The sequence below is a fragment of the Mobula birostris genome, chromosome 10 (assembly GCF_030028105.1).
Source record: "Mobula birostris isolate sMobBir1 chromosome 10, sMobBir1.hap1, whole genome shotgun sequence".
Taxonomy (NCBI): Eukaryota; Metazoa; Chordata; class Chondrichthyes; order Myliobatiformes; family Myliobatidae; genus Mobula; species Mobula birostris.
In genome coordinates this window covers 148,423,050-148,435,654 of record NC_092379.1, presented here as the reverse complement: position 1 = coordinate 148,435,654, position 12,605 = coordinate 148,423,050, and the positions used below count along the sequence as shown (strand labels likewise).

The window sequence follows — 12,605 nt, the reverse complement described above, 5'->3', positions numbered from 1 at the left end:
TGGTAGTGGTGGAGTAAATGAGTGAAGCTGTTGATCAGTTTTGCTGCTTGGGGAAAGTAACTGTTTTGGAGTCTGGCGGTCCTAGCATGGCCTCATCCCTGAAGGGAGTGGGACAAACAGTCCATGAGCAGGGTCAGGCGGGGTGGGGGGGGGGGGTTCCTTCATGATGTTACTGGCACTTTTCCAGGACCTTTCTCTATATATCTCTTTGATGGCAGGGAGGCTGTTGCCAGTGATGCACTGGGCTGTGTTAACTACCTGCTGCAAAGCAGTCCTGTCCATCACACTGCAGTTTCCGTACCAAGCAGTGATGCTTTCTACTGCTTGCACTTTCTATTGCTATGGTGGGATGTGAATGGCATGAGTTTTCCTGGTCAATAACTATCTCCTTTGTCTTGTTGATATTAAGCAAGAGGTTATTTCCCAGGCACCTCAAACTCTTCCACCTCCTCTCTGTAGGCTGTCTGATTGTTGTTGATGATGAGCCCTGCCACTGTCGTGTCATCGGTGTACTGGACAATGTGATTGCCTGGGTGTTTGGCCGTGCAGTCATGTGTGAGCAGAGTGGGCTCAGCACACAGCCCTGGGGCCACATATGTTTAGGATGACAGGGAGGAGAGTACTTGTGTATCCAGACTATCTGAGATCTGTTCATTAAGAAGTCCAACACCCAGTTGCACATTGGTGCATTTAGACTGAACATGGAACATAAAAATCTACCACATATTACTGGCCCATCAGCCCACAGTGTTGTGTCGGCTATGTAACCTATTCTTGAAACTGCCTAAAATTACCCTACCGCATAGCCCTCTATTTTACTAAGCTTCCTGTACCTATCTAAAAGTCTCTTAAAAGACCTGGTTTTATCTGCCTCCACCACCGTCACTGGCAGCCCATTCCATGCACTCACCACTCTCTATGTGAAAAACTTACCCCTGACATCCCCTCTGTACCCACTTCCAACCACCTTAAAACTGTGCCCCCTCATGTTAGCCATTTCCAGCACTGGGAAATAGCCTCTCATCATCTTATACACTTCTATCAGGACACCTCACATCTTCCGTCACTCCAAGGAGAAAAGGCCAAGTTCACTCAACCTATTCGCATAAGGCACACTCTCCAATCCAGGCAACATCCTATAAGACTCCTCTCCACCCTCTCTATAGTATCCACATCCTTCCTGTAATGAGGTGACCAGAACTGAACATAGTACTCCAAATGGGATCTGACCAAGGTCTTATATAGCTGTAACATTACCTCATGGCTCTTGAACTCAATTCCACAGTTGATGAATGCCTGCACAGCAGCTTTGAGTGTCCTATGGACAATGACCACAAGATCTCACTGATCCTCCACACTGCCAAGAGTCTTACCATTAATACCATATTCTGCATCATATTTGACCTATCAAAATGAACCACCTCACACTTATCCGGGTTGAACTCCATCTCCTATTCCTTAGCCCAGTTTTGCATCCTATCAATGTCCCGCTGTAACCTCTGACAGCCCTCCACACTATCCACAACACCCACAATCTTTGTGTCATCAGCAAACCCATCCCTCAACTTCCTCAACCAGGTCACTTATAAAAATCACTAAGAGTAAGGGTCCCAGGACAGATCCCTGAGGCACACCACTGGTCACCAACCTCCATGCAGAATATGACCTGTCTGCAACCACTCTTTGCCTTCTGTGGTCAAGCCAGTTCTGGATACACAAAGCAATGTCCCCTTGGATCCCATGCATCCTTACTTTCTCAATAAGCCTTGCATGTGGTACCTTGTCAAATGCCTTGCTGAAATCCATATACACTACATCTGCTGCTCTACCTTCATCAATGTGTTTAGTCAGATCTTCAAAAAATTCAATCAGGCTCGTAAGGCACGACCTGCCTTTGACAAAGCCATTCTGACTATCCCCAATCAGATTATGTCTCTCCAAATGCTTCTCAGGATCTTCCCCAACAACTTGCCACTACTGAATTAAGATTCACTGGTCTATAATTTCCTGGGTTATCTCTACTCCCTTTCTTGAACAAGGAAACAACATTTACAACCTTCCAATCCTCTGGTATTCTCCTGTCCCCATTGATGATGCAATGATCATTGCCAGAGGCTCAGCAATCTTCTCCCTTGCTTCCCACTACAGCTTCGGGTATATTTTGTCCAGTCTCGGCAACTTACCTAACAGTGCTTTTTAAAAGCTCCAGCACATCCTCTTTACTAATATCCATATGCTCAAGCGTTTCAGTCCACTGAAAGTCATCCCCACAATTGCCAAGCTCCTTTTCACTGGTGAATACTGAGGCAAAGTATTCATTAAGTTCCTACGCTACCTCCTCTGACTCCACGCACGTTTCCACTATTGCACCTGATTGGTCCTATTCTCTCACGGCTCATCCTCTTGCTCTTCACATACTTGTAGAATGTCTCAGGGGTTTCCTTAATCCTGCTCAACAAGAGCTTCTCATGGCCCCTTCTGGCTCCCCTAATTCCATTCTTAAGCCCCTTCTTGGCAGCCTTGTAATTTTCTGGAACTCTCATCGGTACCTAGCTTCTTGAACCTTTTGTAAGCTTTTTTTTTATTCTTAACTAGGTTTTCCACAGCCTTTGTACACCTTAGTTCTTTTACTCTACCATCCTTTCCCTACCTCAATGGAACATACCTATGCAGAACATCATGCAAAAGTTCCTCGAATATTTGCCATATTTCTGCCGTGCATTTCCCTGAAAAGCTCTGCTCCCAATTTATGTTCCCAAGTTCCTGCCCAGTAGCATCATATTTTCCTCTACTCCAATGAAATGTTTTCCCATATTGTCTGCTCCAATCCCCCACCAGCGCTATGGTGAAGGAGATAGAGTTGTGATCACTACCTCCAAAATGCTCTCCCACTGGGAGATCTGACACCTGACCAGGTTCATTTCCCAATACCAGATCAAGAACAGCCTCTCCTCTAGTTGGCTTATCTACATATTGCATCAGAAAACCTTCCTGAACACACTTAACAAACTCCACCCCATCTAACCCCCTTGCTCTAGGGAGATGCCAGTCAATATTTAGAAAGTTAAAATCACCCATCACGACAACCCTATTATTATTGCACTGTTCCAGGGTCTGCCTTGCTATCTGCTCCTCGATATCCCTGTTACTACTGGGGGGGGGGGGTCTATAAAAAAACACCGAGTAGATTTACTGCCCCTTTCCTGTTTCTGACTTCCACCCACGGAGACTCAGTAGACCATCCCTGCCTGACTTCCTCCTTTTCTGCAGACGTGACACTATCCCCAATTAGCAATGCCACTCCCCCACCTCTTTCTCCTCCCTCTTTGTCCTTTTTGAAACATCTAAAGCCCGGCACATTCAGCAGCCATTCCTGCCCGTGAGACATCCAAGTCTCTGTAATGCCACAACGTCACAGTTCCACATATTGATCCATCATCCACCTTGTTTATGATAGTCCTTGTATTAAAACAGACACATCTCAAACCATCAGGCTGAGTGTATCTTTGCTCTAACATCTGCCTATCCTTCCTCACAAACTCCCTACAAGCTGTCTCTACTTGTGCTCCAACCTCCCCGTCCTCTGCCTCTTCACTCCGGTTCCCACCCTCTGCAAATCTAGTTTAAACTCTCCCCAGTAGCCTTAGCAAACCTCTCCACCAGGATATTGGTCCCCCTCGGATTCAAGTGCAACCCGTCCTTTTTGTACAGGTCTCTCCTGCCCCAGAAGAGGTCCCAATGATCCAGAAATCTGAATCCCTGCCCCCTGCTCCAATCCTTCAGCCACACATTTATCCTCCACCTCATTCTATTACTATACTCACTGTGGTGTGGCACAGGCAGTAATCCCAAGATTACTACCCTTGAGGTCCTGCTTCTCAGCTTCCTTCTTCACTCCCTGTACTCTGCTTTTAGGACCTCCTTCCTATTTCTACCCATGTCATTGGCTCCAATATGCACCAAGACCTCTGCCTGCTCACCCTATTTCAGGATACTGTGGATGCGTTCAGAAACATCATGAACCCTCGTGTCTGGGAGGCAAACTACCATCTTTGTTACTTTATCTTGCCCACAGAATTGCGTAGCTGTCCCCCTTGCAAAAGAATCCCCTATTACTGCTGCCATCGTCTTCTGTTCCCTACTCTTCTGAGTCACAAGGCTAGACTCAGTGCCAGAAGCACGCTCACTGCTGCTTCCCCCAGGTAGGTCATCCCCCCAACAGTACTCAAAATGGAGTACTTACTGGTCAGGGGGACGGCCACAAGGGTGCTCTCCACTATCTGACGCTCTCCCTTCCCTCTCCTGACGGTGTCTCCCGAGGCCCTGGTGTGACTACTTGCCAGTAGCTCCTATCAACCACCTCATCTCTTTTGCTAACAAGCAGAAGGCCATCGAGCTGCAACTCCAGTTCTCTAACTCGGTCTCTAATAAGCTGCAGCTTGATGGACTTGGCACAGATGTGGCCATCAGGGAGGCTGGAAGTCTCCCAGACATCTCACATGACACCCAGAGCAGAAAACTAACCTTGCAGTCATACCCAATATTCTTATGTGACAGGAAAAAAGAGATATGAAAGTAACGTGCCTTGCCTAGGCCCATCCTTGCCGAAGCCCCAGTAAGCCAAAGCCCTACCACTCTGACTCACGCTTCTCTGACAATAGCTCCTTCGAATATCGCGACAATAGCTCCTTCAATTACCGCTCCAATAGGCAGTGTCTCCCGTTTATCCCGGAACCTTCACAACGGCCTTGCGCAATGACGAGCAACTGCATCTGCACACTTCTCCCAATCAAATACTGGGGAGTCAGTTTGTTTACCAAGCACTGTGGGGCAATAGTGCTGAATGCTGAACTGAAACCCAGAAACAGCATTCTGACATAAGGATTCAAGGTGTGTCAGGGCCAGGTGCACAGCAGGTGCTACGGCATTGGTTATAGAGCGGTTCTGTCAGTAAGTGTCCTGCGTGGTAGGAATGGAGTTTTATAATATGTGCCATTACCAACCACTCAAAGCAGTTCATGATGATTAGTGTGATTAATGTTAGTGCTACTGGGCAGCAGTTATTCCGTTCTGAAGATGTAGAGTTCTTTGGCATGGGGGTGATGGAGTCTTATCTGAAGCAAAGTTCAAAGTACATTCATTATCAAAGTGTGCCTACATTACAAAATCTTGAGATTCATCTCCCTACAGGCAGCCACAGAACAAACAAACTCAAAAGAACTCATTAAAACAGACCATCAAACACAAAACATGCAGAGTAAACAAATCACGCAAAAAATAAACACAAGCATTTAGCGTTCTGAACTGAAGTCCACAAAGACAGTCCGAGACCCATAGTTCAGCGCAAAGCCAAGTTAACGTCACTAAGCAGTAACCTGTCCCTTGCCTCAGGCCCCAACACCCTGACTTTTTCAATATGGCCCAGCGCTTAAATTGTCTGTCAAACATTGCTTTCTGTCACTTCAATATACCTTGGGGCCTGGACACCACTACCTCAATTCAGCCTGTATCTGACAATTCTGATTCAATACGGTGCTTAAATCATCTTCCAAACATCAGGTTCAGTCACTTTGATACTCTCTGGAGTCTGAACCCCACTGTTTTGATTAGGCCTATACCAAACCTCTCCAATTCAGCCTGACACTTAAATCAATTGAACCTCAGGTCTTCCTCACATTCGGCAAAAAGCCCATTGCCTTGCCTTGGTTCTGCCGCATTGAATTGTCTCCTAGTCCAAAGGGAAGATACAGGCTATTGTTTGCAATGATTGTTTGCCAGAAAAAGTGTGAATAACAAAGTATTTAGTTATTTTCTTTGTTTCAATGGCCACCAGCCAGAAGTCGCTGAGAATGACCAAAGACATTTTAAAGCGAGGACAACAGCCTGAATGAGTGAATGAGTGTTGAAGATATCCGTGAGACTTTAGTAAGCTGGGGTGCACATGCCCCAAGTACACAGCCTCAGCCTCATGGACCTCTACTTTCTTCCTCCTAAAGTTAATAGTCATAGAAACACTGAAAACCTACAGCATAATACAGGCCCTTCGGCCCACAATGCTGTACCAAACACATAGAAAACATAGAAACATAGAAAACCTACAGCACAATACAAAGTTGTGCTGAACATGTCCTTACCTTAGAAATCACCTAGGGTTACCCACAGCCCTCTATTTTTCTAAACTCAATGTCCCTTTCCAAGAGTCTCCTAAAAGACCCTATCGTATCTGCCTCCACCCCCATTGCTGGCAGCCCATTCCAGGCACTCACCACACTCTGCGTACAAAACTTACCCCTGACATTTCCTCTGTACCTACTCCCAAGCACATTAAACCTGTGTCCTCTCGTGCTAGCCATTTCAGCCCTGGGGAAAAGCCTCTGACTATCCACACGATCAATGCTTTTCATCATCTTATACACCTCAATCAGGTCACCTCTCATCCTCCGTCACTCCATGGAGAAAAGGCCAAGTTCACTCAACCTATTCTCATAAGGCATGCTCCACAATCTAGGCAACATCCTTGTAAATCTCCTCTGCACTCTTTCTATGGTTTCCACATCCTTCTGTAGTGAGGCGACCAGAACTGAGCACAGTACCTCAAGCGGGGTCTGACCAGGGTCCTATATAGCTGCAACATTGCCTCTTGGCTCTTAAACTCAATCCCACGATTGATAAAGGCCAACGCACTGTATGCTCTCTTAAACACACAGTCAACCTGTGCAGCAGCTTTGAGTGTCTTATGGACTTGGACCCCAAGATCCCTCTGATCCTCCACACTGCCAAGAGTCTTACCATTAATACTGTATTCTGCACCATATTTGACCTACCAAAATGAACCACCTCACACTCATCTGGGTTGAACTCCATCTGCCACTTCTCAGCCAATGTTTGCATCCTAGCAATGTCCCGCTGTAACCTCTGACAGCCCTCCACACTATCCACAACGCCCACAACCTTTGTGTCATCAGGAAATTTACTAACCTATCCCTCCACTTCCTCATCCAGGTCATTTATAAAAATCACGAAGAGTAGAGGTCCCAGAACAGATTCCTGAGGCACACCACTGGTCACTGACCTCCATGCAGAATATGACCCGTCTACAAGCACTCTTTGCCTTGTGGGCAAGCCAGTTCTGGATCCATAAAGCAATGTCTCCTTAGATCCCATGCCTCCTTACTTTCTCAATAAGGCTTACATGGGGTACCGTGTCAAATGCTTTGCTGAAATCCATATACACTACATATATCTTCCTTCATCAATGTATTTAGTCACATACTCAAAAAATTCAATCAGGCTCATAAGGCACAACCTGCCTTTGACGAAGCCATGCTGACTATTCCTAATCATATTATGCCTCTCCACATGTTCATAAATCCTGCCTCTCAGGATCTGCTCCATTAACTTGAGTCGTTGTGGGTGGAGCTGAGAAACAGGAAAGGTATGGCCACATTAGTGGGATTGTATTACAGACCACCCAATAGTCAAAGAGAATTGGAAGTGCAAATCTGCAGAGAGATAGCAGGCAACTGCAGGAAACATAAAGTTGTGGTGGTAGGGGATTTTAATTTTCCATATATTGATTGCGTCTCCCATACTGTTAGGGGTCTAGATGGTTTAGAGTTTGTAAAATGTGTTCAGGAAAGTTTTCTAAATCAATATATAGAGGGACCAACTAGAGGGGATGCAATATTGGATCTCCTGTTAGGAAACGAGTTAGGACAAGTGACAGAAGTCTGTGTAGGGGAGCACTTTGGTTCCAGTGATCATAACACCATTAGTTTCAACTTGATCATGAACAAGGATAGATCTGGTCCTAGGGTTGAGGTTCTTAACTGGAAGAAGGCCAAATTTGAAGAAATGAGAAAGGATCTAAAAAGCGTGGATTGGGACAGGTTGTTCTCTGGCATGGATGTGATCAGGTAGGTGGAAAGCCTTCAAAGCAGAAATTTTGAGAGTGCAGAATTTGTATGTTCCTGTCAGGATTAAAGGCAAGGTGAATAGGAATAAGGAACCTTGGTTCTCAAGGGATATTGCAACTCTGATAAAGAAGAAGAGGGAGTTGCATGACGTGTATAGGAAGCAGGGAGTAAATAAGGTGCTTGAGGAGTATAAGAAGTGCAAGAAAATACTTAAGAAAGAAATCAGGAGGGCTAAAAGAAGACATGAGGTTGCCTTGGCAGTCAAAGTGAAGGAGAATCCAAAGAGCTTTTACAGGTATATTAAGAGCAAAAGGATTGTACGGGATAAAATTGGTCCTCTTGAAGATCAGAGTGGTCGGCTATGTGCGGAACCAAAGGAAATGGGAGAGATCTTCAATAGGTTTTTTGCGTCTGTGTGTACTAAGGAAACTGGCATGAAGTCTATGGAATTAAGGGAAACAAGCAGTGAGATCATAGAAACTGTACAGATCGAAAAGGAGGAGGTCCTTGCTGTCTTGAGGAAAATTAAAGTGGATAAATTCCCGGGACCTGACAGGGTGTTCCCTCAGACCTTGAAGGAGACTAGTGTTGAAATTGCAGAGGCCCTGGCTGAAATATTTAAAATGTCGCTGTCTACAGGTGAGGTGCTGGAGGATTGGCGAGTGGCTCATGTTGTTCCGTTGTTTAAAAAAGGATCGAAAAGTAATCCAAGAAATTATAGGCCAGTAAGTTTAACGTTGGTAGTAGGTAAGTTATTGGAGGGAGTACTAAGAGACAGAATCTACAAGCATTTGGATAGACTGGGACTTATTAGGGAGAGTCAACATGGCTTTGTGCATGGTAGGTCATGTTTGACCAATCTATTGGAGTTTTTCGAGGAGGTTACCAGGAAAGTGGATGAAGGGAAGGCAGTGGATATTGTCTACATGGACTTCAGTAACGCCTTTGACAAGGTCCCGCATGGGAGGTTAGTTAGGAAAATTCAGTCGCTAGGTATATATGGGGAAGTGGTAAATTGGATTAGACATTGGCTCGATGGAAGAAGCCAGAGAGCAGTGGTAGAGAATTGCTTCTCTGAGTGGAGGCCTGTGACAAGTGGTGTGCCACAGGGATCAGTGCTGGGTCCATTGTTATTTGTCATCTATATCAATGATCTGGATGATAATGTGGTAAATTGGATCAGCAAGTTTGCTGATGGTACAAAGATTGGAGGTGTAGTAGACAGTGAGGAAGGTTTTCAGAGCGTGCAGAGGGACTTGGACCAGCTGGAAAAATGGGCTAAAAAATGGCAGATGGAGTTTAATACTGACAAGTGTGAGGTATTGCACGTTGGAAGGACAGACCAACGTAGAACATACAGGGTTAATGGTAAGGCACTGAGGAGTGCAGTGGAACAGAGGGAGCTGGGAATACAGATACAAAATTCCCTAAAAGTGGCGTCACAGGTAGATAGGGTCGTAAAGAGAGCTTTTGGTACATTGGCCTTTATTAATCAAAGTATGGAATGAGCTGCCAGACGAGGTGGTAAATGCGGGTTCTTTTTTAACATTTAAGAATAAATTGGACAGATACATGGATGGGAGGTGCATGGAGGGATATGGTCCGTGTACAGGTCAGTGGGACTAGGCAGAAAATGGTTCGGCACAGCCAAGAAAGGCCAAAAGGCCTGTTTCTGTGCTGGAGTTTCTATGGTTTCTAACTTACCAACCACTGAAGTAAGACTCACTGGTCTATAATTTCCTGAGCTATCTCTAACCCCTTTCTTGAATAAAGGAACAACATCAGCAACCCTCCAATACTCCGGAACCTCTCCCGTCCCCATTGATGATGCAAAGATCATTGCCAGAGGCTCAGCAATCTCCTCCCTTGCCCCCCACTGTAGCCTGGGGTACATCTCGTCTGGTCCCGGTGACTTATCCAACTTGATGCTTTCCAAAAACTCCAGCACATCCTCTTTCTTAATATCTACATGCTCAAGCTTTTCAGTCCGCTGTAAGTCATCTCTGCAACTGCCAAGATTGTTTTCTGTAGTGAATACTGAAGCGAGGTGCTCATTAAGTACCTCTGCTATCTCCACCGGTTCCATACACACTTTTCCACTGTCACACTTGATTGGTCCTATTCTCTCACATCTTTATCCTCTTGATCCACATACCTGTAGAATGCCTTGGGGTTTCCTTTAATCCTGTCTGCCAAGGCCTTCTCAAAGCCCCTTCTGGCTCTCCTAATTTCATTCTTAAACTCCTTCCTGCTAGCCTTATAATCTTCCAGATCTCTACCATTACCTAGTTTTTTGAACCTTTCGTAAGCTCTTCTTTTCTTCTTGACTAGATTTACACCAGCCTTTGTACACCATGGTTCCTGTACCCTACCATTCTTTCCCTGTCTCATTGGAACATACCTATGCAGAATTCCACGCAAATACCCCCTGAACATTTGCCACATTTCTCCCGTACCTTTCCCTGAGAATATATGTTTCCAATTTATGCTTCCAGTTCCTGCAAACTAAAGGTGTAGCTATGGGCACCCATATGGGTCCTAGCTATGCCTGCCTTTTTGTTGGGTTTGTGGAACAATCTATGTTCCGTGCCTATTCTGGTATCTGTCCCCCACTTTTCCTTCGCTACATCGACGACTGCATTGGCGCTGCTTCCTGCACGCATGCAGAACTCGTTGACCTTATTAACTTTGCCTCCAACTTTCACCCTGCCCTCAAGTTTATCTGGTCCATTTCCGACACCTCCCTCCCCTTTCTAGATCTTTCTGTCTCTGTCTCTGGAGACAGCTTATCCACTGGTGTCTACTATAAGCCTACTGACTCTCACAGCTATCTGGACTATTCCTCTTCTCACCCTGTCTCTTGCAAAAACGCCATCCCCTTCTCCCAATTCCTCCGTCTCCGCCGCATCTGCTCTCAGGATGAGGCTTTTCATTCTAGGACGAGGGAGATGTCTTCATTTTTTAAAGAAAGTGGCTTCCCTTCCTCCACTATCAACTCTGCTCTTAAACGCATCTCCCCCATTTCACGTACATCTGCTCTCACTCCATCCTCCCGCCACCCCACTAGGAATAGGGTTCCCCTGGTCCTCACCTACCACCCACCAGCCTCTGGGTCCAACATATTATTCTCTGTAACTTCCGCCACCTCCAACGGGATCCCACCACTAAGCACATCTTTCCCTCCCCCCCCCCTCTGCATTCCGCAGGGATCGCTCCCTACACAACTCCCTTGTCCATTCGTCCCCCCCATCCCTCCCCACTGATCTCCCTCCTGGCACTTATCCGTGTAAGCGCAACAAATGCTACACATGCCCTTACACTTCCTCCCTTACCACTATTCAGGGCCCCAAACAGTCCTTCCAGGTGAGGCGACACTTCACCTGTGAGTCGACTGGGGTGATATACTGCATCCGGTGCTCCCGATGTGGCCTTTTATATATTGGCGAGACCCGACGCAGACTGGGAGACCGCTTTGCTGAACATCTACGCTCTGTCCACCAGAGAAAGCAGGATCTCCCAGTGGCCACACATTTTAATTCCACATCCCATTCCCATTCTGACATGTCTATCCACGGCCTCTTCTACTGTAAAGATGAAGCCACACTCAGGTTGGAGGAACAACACCTTATATTCCGTCTGGGTAGCCTCCAACCTGATGGCATGAACATCGACTTCTCTAACTTCCGCTAGGCCCCACCTCCCCCTCGTACCCCATCTGTTACTTATTTTTATGCACACATTCTTTCTCTCACGCCTCTTTTTCTCCCTCTGTCCCTCTGACCCTCTGAATATACCTCTTGCCCGTCCTCTGGGTCCCCCCCCCCCGTCTTTCTTCCCGGACCTCCTGTCCCATGATCCTCTCGTATCCCCTTTTGCCAATCACCTGTCCAGCTCTTGGCTCCATCCCTCCCCCTCCTGTCTCCTCCTATCATTTTGGATCTCCCCCTCTCCTTCCAACTTTCAAATCCCTTACTCATTCTTCCTTCAGTTAGTCCTGACGAAGGGTCTCGGCCTGAAACGTCGACTGCACCTCTTCCTAGAGATGCTGCCTGGCCTGCTGCGTTCACCAGCAACTTTGATGTGTGTTCCTCGAGTACTCTGCCTCATTTTGCTCCAGGTTCTACCATTTGCAGTTTCTTGTACCTTCATAATTACCTTCATAATTACCTTCACCAACTGAGTTCCTTGAGTACTCTACTTTTTTGTTCCAAACTCTACCAACTGCAGTACCTTGTACCTACACTATTACGTACCATGATTATCTCTTTGCTGATGTATTCTTTTGAGAAGGACATATAGGTAAGGTAAACGACAGGAATTCTGCAGATGCTGGAAATTCAAGCAACACACATCAAAGTTGCTGGTGAACGCAGCAGGCCGGGCAGCATCTCTAGGAAGAGGTACAGTTGACGTTTCAGGCCGAGACCCTTCATCAGGACTAACTGAAGGATGAGTCTCTTACCAACTCTTCCTTCAGTTAGTCCTGACGAAGGGTCTCGGCCTGAAACGTCGACTGTACCTCTTCCTAGAGATGCTGCCTTTACCAAATAGGTAAGGTGGTAAGGCAGCATAGTCTATGACTGGATGTGCATTCATTCGAAAATAGAGATGTGCACAAAAATATTCAGCTACACAAATAAAAATAATAGCTCATGGTATGTTTCACTGTGGTATGGTTGAGATTTATCA

At 46.1% G+C, this 12,605-nt stretch overlaps 1 protein-coding gene across 4 annotated transcripts in view; it reads right to left on the bottom strand.

Annotated features, from left to right (window-relative positions):
- gpc4 (glypican 4) overlaps window positions 1-12,605 on the bottom strand; it is a 183,150-nt gene that overhangs the window by 110,838 nt on the left and 59,707 nt on the right. The window lies entirely within an intron of this gene.